This window comes from Ornithodoros turicata, chromosome 3 (assembly GCF_037126465.1).
Source record: "Ornithodoros turicata isolate Travis chromosome 3, ASM3712646v1, whole genome shotgun sequence".
Classification (NCBI taxonomy): Eukaryota; Metazoa; Arthropoda; class Arachnida; order Ixodida; family Argasidae; genus Ornithodoros; species Ornithodoros turicata.
In genome coordinates, this window is record NC_088203.1 from 56,154,723 (window position 1) to 56,169,045 (window position 14,323).

The 14,323-nt window shown below is 42.1% G+C and overlaps 1 long non-coding RNA gene across 1 annotated transcript; it reads right to left on the minus strand.

Moving 5' to 3' along the window:
• Window positions 1-889: 889 nt before the first annotated feature.
• Window positions 890-12,968, minus strand: LOC135387115 (uncharacterized). The gene is made up of 4 exons (XR_010420864.1): window positions 12,578-12,968; window positions 2,635-2,756; window positions 2,153-2,470; window positions 890-1,241 (listed from the first exon to the last, which is right to left on the minus strand). It is a non-coding gene; the product is annotated as an uncharacterized LOC135387115 (long non-coding RNA).
• Window positions 12,969-14,323: the final 1,355 nt, after the last annotated feature.

Below are 14,323 nucleotides of genomic sequence, written 5' to 3' on the forward strand. Positions count from 1 at the left end.
GTCATATGAGGTCATAAATCGTGCAGGTAGTCCCATGCTATCACATAGTAGTACATTGAGCAGTGATAGTCACAAAAACTCAGTGTATAGCTGTAAACAAGGAATTAGTCAAAACAGGTCCTAATTCATACAGGTAGCCCACTGTCGCATTATAGTGAAGAGTAATGAAAAGATAACCCAAGAATTTAGGACTAAATTCCACGGCATCAGGATTAAAATTGGTAGCACGAGGATTAAAATTGGTAGCACGAGGATTAAATTTAACGCTGGGATTAACCCCATGGTAAAAGTGGTGGCAAAGGATTAAATCCAGCAAAACAAGGGTTAAAAGTGGCAGCACGAGGATTAAATTCCACAGTATAAGGATTAAATATGACAGGAAAACCTGCAGTAGTGCTGCAACCATGCCTTTCACTTCTGATGCGTCTCTTTCTCTGCAGGTACTTTCGCTTTAGAAAGCTGTGAAAGCTTTCTGTGTGTTTATTTGTGTCTGTACAGCCATGTGGGAACATTCTATGAGACACTCTTCCACCCTACTGATATAATGCTTCACAAAGAATCAGCAAATTCTTTGTCCACTTCACTGGTGTAGCTGGCAAAAGATTTGCAAAGGTCAGCACACTTTGCCTCATTTTTCTCTTTAAGGATGGCATCAAGTAACCTCACAATTTCAGCTTTTGTGTTTTTGCTTTTGTGCTTTCTGGCTATGACATGAAGCTTTTTGCACCACGCATTCTTCACGTGAAAGTGGCACAAGATGTGCTTTATTTCTTGGCCTTCAAAAATGCTTGTGAGTGCCTTCATGTAGCTGGCCTCATCGTCACTCATTACTGCGTTGAAGACAAGGTCTGGCCGTTTCTCTTTCACACATGCAAAGAACATACTCGTAGTATCTGTCGACATTTTATTGCAAATGATGTGAGCTATAGGGTACCCTTTTCCCATCTCATCGAGTACAACAAGGTTCTGTAGGGGATACTGGTACCTGTTAGTCCTGTGAGTGTAATCCGTGCACATAACAGGATTGGCACAACTCATCAGGGTGTCTTGCTGTTCTCTCGACATTATTCCCAGTAGGTATAGGCCCGTTGCACTAACCAGGCGGCGCTGCGATTTCCCGACACATGCGCCACGGGCGCCCAGACACGAATAACTTCCAAGTTTCCCGGCGGTCGGTCGTCCTGGGCCCGATGTGATTTCTCTGTGTAGGACCTTTCTGCCATTTTTACTGATGTGCAGCACTGTGCAAAATAAATCATATGTTAGTCAACAGACATTTGTTTGATGATGCGAAGTGTAAGTAACTTGAGCACGACAACAATTATGTGTCCTATTCACACGAGAGGTTAAAGTTCCAGGTATTTTTCCGTTACGGAGAACGTTCACTTTTACGCACTGAATGGCACGTTCGACATGGTTGCGAACCTGAGCAATGTAGTCATTATCTTGCATCTGATACTCTCAAAACTGCGCACTAGACATGAAATTGGAGGCATCAGCAGAATTGGATCTTTGTTCTCACTACGACCTTACATTCCAGAAAGCCCTTTATCAATCAGTACGAGGTCCCTTGGTGAAATCATCTAATAAGCTGCTGTGCTTTTTGTCTGTTCAAAAAATCACAACGTATGTGTCATTGTAAAATGTGAAAACTCATTTCCGTCATCTGTTATTCCAAAACTATAATCACGTTCTTTCACATATTTGTTGCCGAACTTAGTCACACCTGCTGTGCGCCAAATGACATGTGAGACGTCTTGTCTGAGTCCTAGATAAAGGTAGCTGGAGTCATTCCATTGAGAATCTTGTGAACATTTATATCACACAGCAAACAGCACTAATCCAACGGTGGCTGCGACACCTTTCGCCAGGTTTGTTTGTAAAGGCAGAATTTCTGTAGCTGTGGCTACAACCTAACAAGAATAACAACTAAATTTTAATATTGCGATGTTTTCGCTCCCGTGTGCTTCTTCCCATTCGCAAGAAAATTACGCAAAAACGAACACATGGGAGGCCGCTGAACTAGGGACTAGTTTGCATGTCTGTCACTAAATGGCTCTGCGAAAAACTCCAGTGCAACAGGCCTATAGGTCTCTGTCACTCAAGTCAAATTTTACTGCCTTTGTGTCACAGAACTCAATTGTGTCACTACCTTGTGCCTTGTACAAGGTGAAAAGGCTCGTGCTCCTTCTGACAGAAGAATTTCACTGAGTGCAAGCAACTGGGTGTCTTCCTGATGCAATTGCCCTGCTGTACGTGCCCGATAGGCAACTTGGTTTATCTGTTTCTGTGTGATGTACACATGACACTGCTTGTCTCACCCCAAGTGATGACACTGGCAAAGTTACTTTTTTGAACACCACTGTAGGAGGAACACGCACAGTGACTTGGGTCTTGCCCGGAGGGTGCGACGTGTGTGGGGCACGTCATGTGTCAACGTGCACACCGCAGAAACATCAGGCACGAGCACCTGAAAGAGTTCGCAAAACTTCAGAACAAAAGCCCAGAAGCCTCAAAAGACAAGGAAATGACTGAGACATTGTAAATAAATGAGTGAGTGAAAAAATGAGTGGTTCTGTTTCTTTCATGAGATGTTATAGGTACAGCAAAGATTGGACAGGAGGAGTCACGTACAAGTTTTGTTTATTCCTCCGAACACCATTCCACACTTAGTTTGCAGTATCACCAGACTGCTGCCTGGAGATTTCAGTTTCAGGGTGTGCAGACAACTGTCAACCATGTCTCGAGCAGTACATCTGAAATAGTAAAAGTAATTTAGACTCTATGTCTTGTACGATTTGCTAACAGGGTGCCCAAAAAGCAAAAATTTTTACTTATAAACTGTTGACCTGTCATCATAAGAGTGGAAGAATAATAACAAATAAGAATAAGAATAACAAAATATTACACAGGTGTTGCACATCACTGTTTGAGATGTTCAGATAACAATGAACTGCTATAGCACCAGCATAATATTATCAAGAAAAAGATTCAGGATATCTGAGCATACAGGAGTATCAGAGAGAGAATTACATTGAAAAATAAAAATCAGTGCTTGTAGTTTTCTGCTCGACAGGTTTAGAGTTTGATGGTTGTCTGATAGAGGCCAGTATAAACTGCAGTGTACTAAATATTTACTCTGATCTATACCCATCTTGCAAATTATTAAGCTGAATATGTTAAGCCTCTCCAGCAAGACCCTGTTACGGAATAGCAGGACAGCTCCTTCAGGATAATTATTAGGCGAAGATGTCCTCTCATGAAAGGCAAAAATGAACTGATGAAGTGGTTTTCAGTTAACAGTCATAGAATATAGGAAACACACTATTGTGTAGTCAGAAAAAAATTTGGCGAAGTGATATTTTATGGAGACTTTGTATAAAAGAGTACTTGCCCTTGTTCCCTTTCCGAAATGCAATACAAAACAGTACCATTTTGGGGGAGGAATTTGAACACCCAGAGCTGTTCCTGGCTACACCAGTGGGAATATTTGAGCACTGATTTAACTGTTGTTTATAAACATGTAATCTAACATGCAGGAGAATCTCCGAGTAATTTTAACGAGGAAGCTTTATTGCATTGGCTTTAGCAAGCATAACCGGCTGAACATATGTGTAGCATACAATGAGACAAACTAGTAACGTTATCTCAATGCTGAAATGAAAATCAACTTTGTTGACTCTCATTATTGACTTGTATCGAAGCAAAGCTAAATCAGCAAAACAAAATATTTTCATCTAGCACATAGCAAGGACTGTAAGCACATGGATGTGTGTAGCCATGCTGCGTGTGTAACGCTGAGAAAAAGGAAAAGAGATGAAGACATCCATGGATACAGTTTTAATTGTTATAAGATCGCATCGATAGAACATGTTATGTTATGTTGGTGACTTGTTATTATGTTGCCAAAAGAGGCTGCTCTCCAGGACTTCAATTGCATACCTCAATTTTATCCATGCTGTAAAACTTGATATGTAGTCTATGCTCAAAATGCTATGTTAAATTTAAACTGTTTGGCTGGTGTTATTGTAAAAATATGAATATGACTGACTACGACAAGATGTAACTAAATACACTAGTCAAACGTTGTAATTGTGTAATTTTTAAGTACAATCTGAATCAGTGTTAGAACTCAGTGAAGAGTTAAAAAAACATGGCTTCAAGTTAAGTCAAATTTGGGTCAGAACATCAGGAGGCAAAGGGAAATAGGATGGCAGAAGTTATTTTGCTCTAAAGTAAGTTGAAGCTTAGACATGACTGGACAAAGTGAGCGGAATGGGCATCCGAGAGCGATAGAGGTGTGCCCAATCTTGACTGAGAGATAAATATGAGAGCTATTGAAGTCAAATTTGGCTCAGAACATCAGGAGGCAAAGGGAAATAGGATGGCAGAAGTTATTTTGCTCTAAAGTAAGTTGAAGCTTAGACATGACTGGACAAAGTGAGCGGAATGGGCATCCGAGAGCGATAGAGGTGTGCCCAATCTTGACTGAGAGATAAATATGAGAGCTATTGAAGTCAAATTTGGCTCAGAACATCAGGAGGCAAAGGGAAATAGGATGGCAGAAGTTATTTTGCTCTAAAGTAAGTTGAAGCTTAGACATGACTGGACAAAGTGAGCGGAATGGGCATCCGAGAGCGATAGAGGTGTGCCCAATCTTGACTGAGAGATAAATATGAGAGCTATTGAAGTCAAATTTGGCTCAGAACATCAGGAGGCAAAGGGAAATAGGATGGCAGAAGTTATTTTGCTCTAAAGTAAGTTGAAGCTTAGACATGACTGGACAAAGTGAGCGGAATGGGCATCCGAGAGCGATAGAGGTGTGCCCAATCTTGACTGAGAGATAAATATGAGAGCTATTGAAGTCAAATTTGGCTCAGAACATCAGGAGGCAAAGGTAAATAGGATGGCAGAAGTTATTTTGCTCTAAAGTAAGTTGAAGCTTAGACATGACTGGACAAAGTGAGCGGAATGGGCATCCGAGAGCGATAGAGGTGTGCCCAATCTTGACTGAGAGATAAATATGAGAGCTATTGAAGTCAAATTTGGCTCAGAACATCAGGAGGCAAAGGGAAATAGGATGGCAGAAGTTATTTTGCTCTAAAGTAAGTTGAAGCTTAGACATGACTGGACAAAGTGAGCGGAATGGGCATCCGAGAGCGATAGAGGTGTGCCCAATCTTGACTGAGAGATAAATATGAGAGCTATTGAAGTCAAATTTGGCTCAGAACATCAGGAGGCAAAGGGAAATAGGATGGCAGAAGTTATTTTGCTCTAAAGTAAGTTGAAGCTTAGACATGACTGGACAAAGTGAGCGGAATGGGCATCCGAGAGCGATAGAGGTGTGCCCAATCTTGACTGAGAGATAAATATGAGCTATTGAAGTCAAATTTGGCTCAGAACATCAGGAGGCAAAGGGAAATAGGATGGCAGAAGTTATTTTCCTCTAAAACAAGTTGAAGCTTAGACATGACTGGACAAAGTGAGCGGAATGGGCATCCGAGAGCGATAGAGGTGTGCCCAATCTTGACTGAGAGATAAATATGAGAGCTATTGAAGTCAAATTTGGCTCAGAACATCAGGAGGCAAAGGGAAATAGGATGGCAGAAGTTATTTTCCTCTAAAACAAGTTGAAGCTTAGACATGACTGGACAAAGTGAGCGGAATGGGCATCCGAGAGCGATAGAGGTGTGCCCAATCTTGACTGAGAGATAAATATGAGAGCTATTGAAGTCAAATTTGGCTCAGAACATCAGGAGGCAAAGGGAAATAGGATGGCAGAAGTTATTTTGCTCTAAAGTAAGTTGAAGCTTAGACATGACTGGACAAAGTGAGCGGAATGGGCATCCGAGAGCGATAGAGGTGTGCCCAATCTTGACTGAGAGATAAATATGAGAGCTATTGAAGTCAAATTTGGCTCAGAACATCAGGAGGCAAAGGGAAATAGGATGGCAGAAGTTATTTTGCTCTAAAGTAAGTTGAAGCTTAGACATGACTGGACAAAGTGAGCGGAATGGGCATCCGAGAGCGATAGAGGTGTGCCCAATCTTGACTGAGAGATAAATATGAGAGCTATTGAAGTCAAATTTGGCTCAGAACATCAGGAGCCAAAGGGAAATAGGATGGCAGAAGTTATTTTCCTCTAAAACAAGTTGAAGCTTAGACATGACTGGACAAAGTGAGCGGAATGGGCATCCGAGAGCGATAGAGGTGTGCCCAATCTTGACTGAGAGATAAATATGAGAGCTATTGAAGTCAAATTTGGCTCAGAACATCAGGAGGCAAAGGGAAATAGGATGGCAGAAGTTATTTTGCTCTAAAGTAAGTTGAAGCTTAGACATGACTGGACAAAGTGAGCGGAATGGGCATCCGAGAGCGATAGAGGTGTGCCCAATCTTGACTGAGAGATAAATATGAGAGCTATTGAAGTCAAATTTGGCTCAGAACATCAGGAGGCAAAGGGAAATAGGATGGCAGAAGTTATTTTGCTCTAAAGTAAGTTGAAGCTTAGACATGACTGGACAAAGTGAGCGGAATGGGCATCCGAGAGCGATAGAGGTGTGCCCAATCTTGACTGAGAGATAAATATGAGAGCTATTGAAGTCAAATTTGGCTCAGAACATCAGGAGGCAAAGGGAAATAGGATGGCAGAAGTTATTTTGCTCTAAAGTAAGTTGAAGCTTAGACATGACTGGACAAAGTGAGCGGAATGGGCATCCGAGAGCGATAGAGGTGTGCCCAATCTTGACTGAGAGATAAATATGAGAGCTATTGAAGTCAAATTTGGCTCAGAACATCAGGAGGCAAAGGGAAATAGGATGGCAGAAGTTATTTTGCTCTAAAGTAAGTTGAAGCTTAGACATGACTGGACAAAGTGAGCGGAATGGGCATCCGAGAGCGATAGAGGTGTGCCCAATCTTGACTGAGAGATAAATATGAGAGCTATTGAAGTCAAATTTGGCTCAGAACATCAGGAGGCAAAGGGAAATAGGATGGCAGAAGTTATTTTGCTCTAAAACAAGTTGAAGCTTAGACATGACTGGACAAAGTGAGCGGAATGGGCATCCGAGAGCGATAGAGGTGTGCCCAATCTTGACTGAGAGATAAATATGAGAGCTATTGAAGTCAAATTTGGCTCAGAACATCAGGAGGCAAAGGGAAATAGGATGGCAGAAGTTATTTTCCTCTAAAACAAGTTGAAGCTTAGACATGACTGGACAAAGTGAGCGGAATGGGCATCCGAGAGCGATAGAGGTGTGCCCAATCTTGACTGAGAGATAAATATGAGAGCTATTGAAGTCAAATTTGGCTCAGAACATCAGGAGGCAAAGGGAAATAGGATGGCAGAAGTTATTTTGCTCTAAAGTAAGTTGAAGCTTAGACATGACTGGACAAAGTGAGCGGAATGGGCATCCGAGAGCGATAGAGGTGTGCCCAATCTTGACTGAGAGATAAATATGAGAGCTATTGAAGTCAAATTTGGCTCAGAACATCAGGAGGCAAAGGGAAATAGGATGGCAGAAGTTATTTTGCTCTAAAGTAAGTTGAAGCTTAGACATGACTGGACAAAGTGAGCGGAATGGGCATCCGAGAGCGATAGAGGTGTGCCCAATCTTGACTGAGAGATAAATATGAGAGCTATTGAAGTCAAATTTGGCTCAGAACATCAGGAGGCAAAGGGAAATAGGATGGCAGAAGTTATTTTCCTCTAAAACAAGTTGAAGCTTAGACATGACTGGACAAAGTGAGCGGAATGGGCATCCGAGAGCGATAGAGGTGTGCCCAATCTTGACTGAGAGATAAATATGAGAGCTATTGAAGTCAAATTTGGCTCAGAACATCAGGAGGCAAAGGGAAATAGGATGGCAGAAGTTATTTTGCTCTAAAGTAAGTTGAAGCTTAGACATGACTGGACAAAGTGAGCGGAATGGGCATCCGAGAGCGATAGAGGTGTGCCCAATCTTGACTGAGAGATAAATATGAGAGCTATTGAAGTCAAATTTGGCTCAGAACATCAGGAGGGAAAGGGAAATAGGATGGCAGAAGTTATTTTGCTCTAAAGTAAGTTGAAGCTTAGACATGACTGGACAAAGTGAGCGGAATGGGCATCCGAGAGCGATAGAGGTGTGCCCAATCTTGACTGAGAGATAAATATGAGAGCTATTGAAGTCAAATTTGGCTCAGAACATCAGGAGGCAAAGGGAAATAGGATGGCAGAAGTTATTTTGCTCTAAAGTAAGTTGAAGCTTAGACATGACTGGACAAAGTGAGCGGAATGGGCATCCGAGAGCGATAGAGGTGTGCCCAATCTTGACTGAGAGATAAATATGAGAGCTATTGAAGTCAAATTTGGCTCAGAACATCAGGAGGCAAAGGGAAATAGGATGGCAGAAGTTATTTTGCTCTAAAGTAAGTTGAAGCTTAGACATGACTGGACAAAGTGAGCGGAATGGGCATCCGAGAGCGATAGAGGTGTGCCCAATCTTGACTGAGAGATAAATATGAGAGCTATTGAAGTCAAATTTGGCTCAGAACATCAGGAGGCAAAGGGAAATAGGATGGCAGAAGTTATTTTGCTCTAAAGTAAGTTGAAGCTTAGACATGACTGGACAAAGTGAGCGGAATGGGCATCCGAGAGCGATAGAGGTGTGCCCAATCTTGACTGAGAGATAAATATGAGAGCTATTGAAGTCAAATTTGGCTCAGAACATCAGGAGGCAAAGGGAAATAGGATGGCAGAAGTTATTTTCCTCTAAAACAAGTTGAAGCTTAGACATGACTGGACAAAGTGAGCGGAATGGGCATCCGAGAGCGATAGAGGTGTGCCCAATCTTGACTGAGAGATAAATATGAGAGCTATTGAAGTCAAATTTGGCTCAGAACATCAGGAGGCAAAGGGAAATAGGATGGCAGAAGTTATTTTGCTCTAAAGTAAGTTGAAGCTTAGACATGACTGGACAAAGTGAGCGGAATGGGCATCCGAGAGCGATAGAGGTGTGCCCAATCTTGACTGAGAGATAAATATGAGAGCTATTGAAGTCAAATTTGGCTCAGAACATCAGGAGGCAAAGGGAAATAGGATGGCAGAAGTTATTTTGCTCTAAAGTAAGTTGAAGCTTAGACATGACTGGACAAAGTGAGCGGAATGGGCATCCGAGAGCGATAGAGGTGTGCCCAATCTTGACTGAGAGATAAATATGAGAGCTATTGAAGTCAAATTTGGCTCAGAACATCAGGAGGCAAAGGGAAATAGGATGGCAGAAGTTATTTTGCTCTAAAGTAAGTTGAAGCTTAGACATGACTGGACAAAGTGAGCGGAATGGGCATCCGAGAGCGATAGAGGTGTGCCCAATCTTGACTGAGAGATAAATATGAGAGCTATTGAAGTCAAATTTGGCTCAGAACATCAGGAGGCAAAGGGAAATAGGATGGCAGAAGTTATTTTGCTCTAAAGTAAGTTGAAGCTTAGACATGACTGGACAAAGTGAGCGGAATGGGCATCCGAGAGCGATAGAGGTGTGCCCAATCTTGACTGAGAGATAAATATGAGAGCTATTGAAGTCAAATTTGGCTCAGAACATCAGGAGGCAAAGGGAAATAGGATGGCAGAAGTTATTTTGCTCTAAAGTAAGTTGAAGCTTAGACATGACTGGACAAAGTGAGCGGAATGGGCATCCGAGAGCGATAGAGGTGTGCCCAATCTTGACTGAGAGATAAATATGAGAGCTATTGAAGTCAAATTTGGCTCAGAACATCAGGAGGCAAAGGGAAATAGGATGGCAGAAGTTATTTTGCTCTAAAGTAAGTTGAAGCTTAGACATGACTGGACAAAGTGAGCGGAATGGGCATCCGAGAGCGATAGAGGTGTGCCCAATCTTGACTGAGAGATAAATATGAGAGCTATTGAAGTCAAATTTGGCTCAGAACATCAGGAGGCAAAGGGAAATAGGATGGCAGAAGTTATTTTGCTCTAAAGTAAGTTGAAGCTTAGACATGACTGGACAAAGTGAGCGGAATGGGCATCCGAGAGCGATAGAGGTGTGCCCAATCTTGACTGAGAGATAAATATGAGAGCTATTGAAGTCAAATTTGGCTCAGAACATCAGGAGGCAAAGGGAAATAGGATGGCAGAAGTTATTTTGCTCTAAAGTAAGTTGAAGCTTAGACATGACTGGACAAAGTGAGCGGAATGGGCATCCGAGAGCGATAGAGGTGTGCCCAATCTTGACTGAGAGATAAATATGAGAGCTATTGAAGTCAAATTTGGCTCAGAACATCAGGAGGCAAAGGGAAATAGGATGGCAGAAGTTATTTTGCTCTAAAGTAAGTTGAAGCTTAGACATGACTGGACAAAGTGAGCGGAATGGGCATCCGAGAGCGATAGAGGTGTGCCCAATCTTGACTGAGAGATAAATATGAGAGCTATTGAAGTCAAATTTGGCTCAGAACATCAGGAGGCAAAGGGAAATAGGATGGCAGAAGTTATTTTGCTCTAAAGTAAGTTGAAGCTTAGACATGACTGGACAAAGTGAGCGGAATGGGCATCCGAGAGCGATAGAGGTGTGCCCAATCTTGACTGAGAGATAAATATGAGAGCTATTGAAGTCAAATTTGGCTCAGAACATCAGGAGGCAAAGGGAAATAGGATGGCAGAAGTTATTTTGCTCTAAAGTAAGTTGAAGCTTAGACATGACTGGACAAAGTGAGCGGAATGGGCATCCGAGAGCGATAGAGGTGTGCCCAATCTTGACTGAGAGATAAATATGAGAGCTATTGAAGTCAAATTTGGCTCAGAACATCAGGAGGCAAAGGGAAATAGGATGGCAGAAGTTATTTTGCTCTAAAGTAAGTTGAAGCTTAGACATGACTGGACAAAGTGAGCGGAATGGGCATCCGAGAGCGATAGAGGTGTGCCCAATCTTGACTGAGAGATAAATATGAGAGCTATTGAAGTCAAATTTGGCTCAGAACATCAGGAGGCAAAGGGAAATAGGATGGCAGAAGTTATTTTGCTCTAAAGTAAGTTGAAGCTTAGACATGACTGGACAAAGTGAGCGGAATGGGCATCCGAGAGCGATAGAGGTGTGCCCAATCTTGACTGAGAGATAAATATGAGAGCTATTGAAGTCAAATTTGGCTCAGAACATCAGGAGGCAAAGGGAAATAGGATGGCAGAAGTTATTTTGCTCTAAAGTAAGTTGAAGCTTAGACATGACTGGACAAAGTGAGCGGAATGGGCATCCGAGAGCGATAGAGGTGTGCCCAATCTTGACTGAGAGATAAATATGAGAGCTATTGAAGTCAAATTTGGCTCAGAACATCAGGAGGCAAAGGGAAATAGGATGGCAGAAGTTATTTTGCTCTAAAGTAAGTTGAAGCTTAGACATGACTGGACAAAGTGAGCGGAATGGGCATCCGAGAGCGATAGAGGTGTGCCCAATCTTGACTGAGAGATAAATATGAGAGCTATTGAAGTCAAATTTGGCTCAGAACATCAGGAGGCAAAGGGAAATAGGATGGCAGAAGTTATTTTGCTCTAAAGTAAGTTGAAGCTTAGACATGACTGGACAAAGTGAGCGGAATGGGCATCCGAGAGCGATAGAGGTGTGCCCAATCTTGACTGAGAGATAAATATGAGAGCTATTGAAGTCAAATTTGGCTCAGAACATCAGGAGGCAAAGGGAAATAGGATGGCAGAAGTTATTTTGCTCTAAAGTAAGTTGAAGCTTAGACATGACTGGACAAAGTGAGCGGAATGGGCATCCGAGAGCGATAGAGGTGTGCCCAATCTTGACTGAGAGATAAATATGAGAGCTATTGAAGTCAAATTTGGCTCAGAACATCAGGAGGCAAAGGGAAATAGGATGGCAGAAGTTATTTTCCTCTAAAACAAGTTGAAGCTTAGACATGACTGGACAAAGTGAGCGGAATGGGCATCCGAGAGCGATAGAGGTGTGCCCAATCTTGACTGAGAGATAAATATGAGAGCTATTGAAGTCAAATTTGGCTCAGAACATCAGGAGGCAAAGGGAAATAGGATGGCAGAAGTTATTTTGCTCTAAAGTAAGTTGAAGCTTAGACATGACTGGACAAAGTGAGCGGAATGGGCATCCGAGAGCGATAGAGGTGTGCCCAATCTTGACTGAGAGATAAATATGAGAGCTATTGAAGTCAAATTTGGCTCAGAACATCAGGAGGCAAAGGGAAATAGGATGGCAGAAGTTATTTTCCTCTAAAACAAGTTGAAGCTTAGACATGACTGGACAAAGTGAGCGGAATGGGCATCCGAGAGCGATAGAGGTGTGCCCAATCTTGACTGAGAGATAAATATGAGAGCTATTGAAGTCAAATTTGGCTCAGAACATCAGGAGGCAAAGGGAAATAGGATGGCAGAAGTTATTTTCCTCTAAAGCAAGTTGAATTTTAGAAAATACGGGAAGGGTATACGGAAGCACTAGGGGCTCGTCCAATCTTGACTGACGAGTAAATAAGATTGCTATTGATGTCGAATTTGGGTGAATATATCACGACGCAATGTAGAAGAATATGTGAGATGCTTGTTACCTGGTTTACTCACCTGATGAAACAGATAAAAAAAAAGGCAATGCATCCGAAACCGAACAAACACGTAGATAACACAAATGACGCCGCTGTGCTAAAGAGGATAAAATTGGTGGGTTATGAAGTAACAACGCACTAGGAGGTGGATGAAAAAGGCACCAAAGAACGTAGTACGTGTTTCTGCCTTTGGGCTACGTGAATCTTAAAACAGTGAAAACATGCAGCGAGACGGTTTAACCACGAATCCAGAGGGATATCCTGAGAAGTGGGCAATCTGGTTTGTTGAACACATTAGAAAAACCTTGGAGACGTCACACACAGAAGAACACAAGGGGAAAATATAGGCTCGTTGTTCGTCGCTAGCACGAAAGCAGCCGAGAAACCCATAGAAAAAGCATGGCAGGAAGACAAAATACACAGTGATTCACTATATTAAAATGAGGAACTTCCGGTTTAGCATATAGCCTCGTTCCCAGAGTCGAATTTTGGCTTGCCCAATCTTGAATTTGTGTGATTCCCGCTGCGGGTGGCGTCTACAAGACGCTAGATCCTGAGGGGTATCATTGCCGCGTCACTCACTCTTCCAGGTGCTTCCGCGCAAAAATGCAGCTCCTACTTCTCATTGGCTGCTGTGTGGGACGCCTTGCATTCTAGTTGCCTCCGCGGGAAAAATGAAGCCATTATTTCAATTTCATCGTTTTTTTGTTGTGCTGTTTATTAATAGGCCTTTTCTTTCACACGAATGTTGCACGGACGGTCTTTTTCACGTTGTTGAAATACTGGGAACTTTTTGCCTGCTTTGTAGTTTGTTGGGTTTGTGTGTTGAAGGTGTTGAAGTCGTTGAAACCGGTTGAAGCCGTCATGGCTATAGAAGCCCGCTCATATTCGAAACGTTGAAACTGTATCTGAAGCATCCGAAGCACTTTGTAATGTGTCAAGGCTACTGTGCATCACCGCTATGTTTCTCATGGGTCATCATGAGGCACCCCACGCCAGTGATATGGATTTGATGAAACAAATCGTATTCAAGTCAGCTCTTTATTTTCGAGAAGCAAATGAAATCATTATGTATCCAGAATTATAGTTTTTTCTGTATTTATTTACTTCTGCTATTACGCAAAAACGTCTTACGACATTACTGTGGCAGGGATACATACAAATAAAAGTAAGCAATAAGTACAGCATACAAAACGAAAAATTAAAAAGCACACATGTATAAAACAACACGTACTCAGGTTCCGAAAAAATCAGCTCTATACATCCGTTGGGCTGAATTTTCCTGTAATGATCAATCTCGATGAGATGCGCACGATGGAGGTTCCACATGAAGGATGTCCTCCCCTTATGTAATGCCCTCTTAAGTGTTAAATAAATGAAATGAAATGAGTATACTAGCCCGTTTAATATTATGGAAAACAATGTGAAGCATATCATTCTTGCTTATTTGCCTTTTTTTATGCCAAATCAAATCCCATTTCAAATCCGGGTTTGTCAAATTCTCTGCAAAATCCAGAAATTTGGGGAGTTTTGTAGAAAACATGGTCAGATGGTCAACCTAAGAGCGTCCTGCTGCTATTCACTGAAAGTATATCGTTTCAGGTTAGCCGGAGATGAATAATGAAGCACACGACGTTTCAAATTTACAAATGTAACCAAACTAACGCAGCCACTTGAGGTAGTTGGTACGGTGTAAAAACAGCACAAAGAGAGATACCCACCACGACGCCGAACGTCTAACCGATTTAATAACAGGAAAAATACA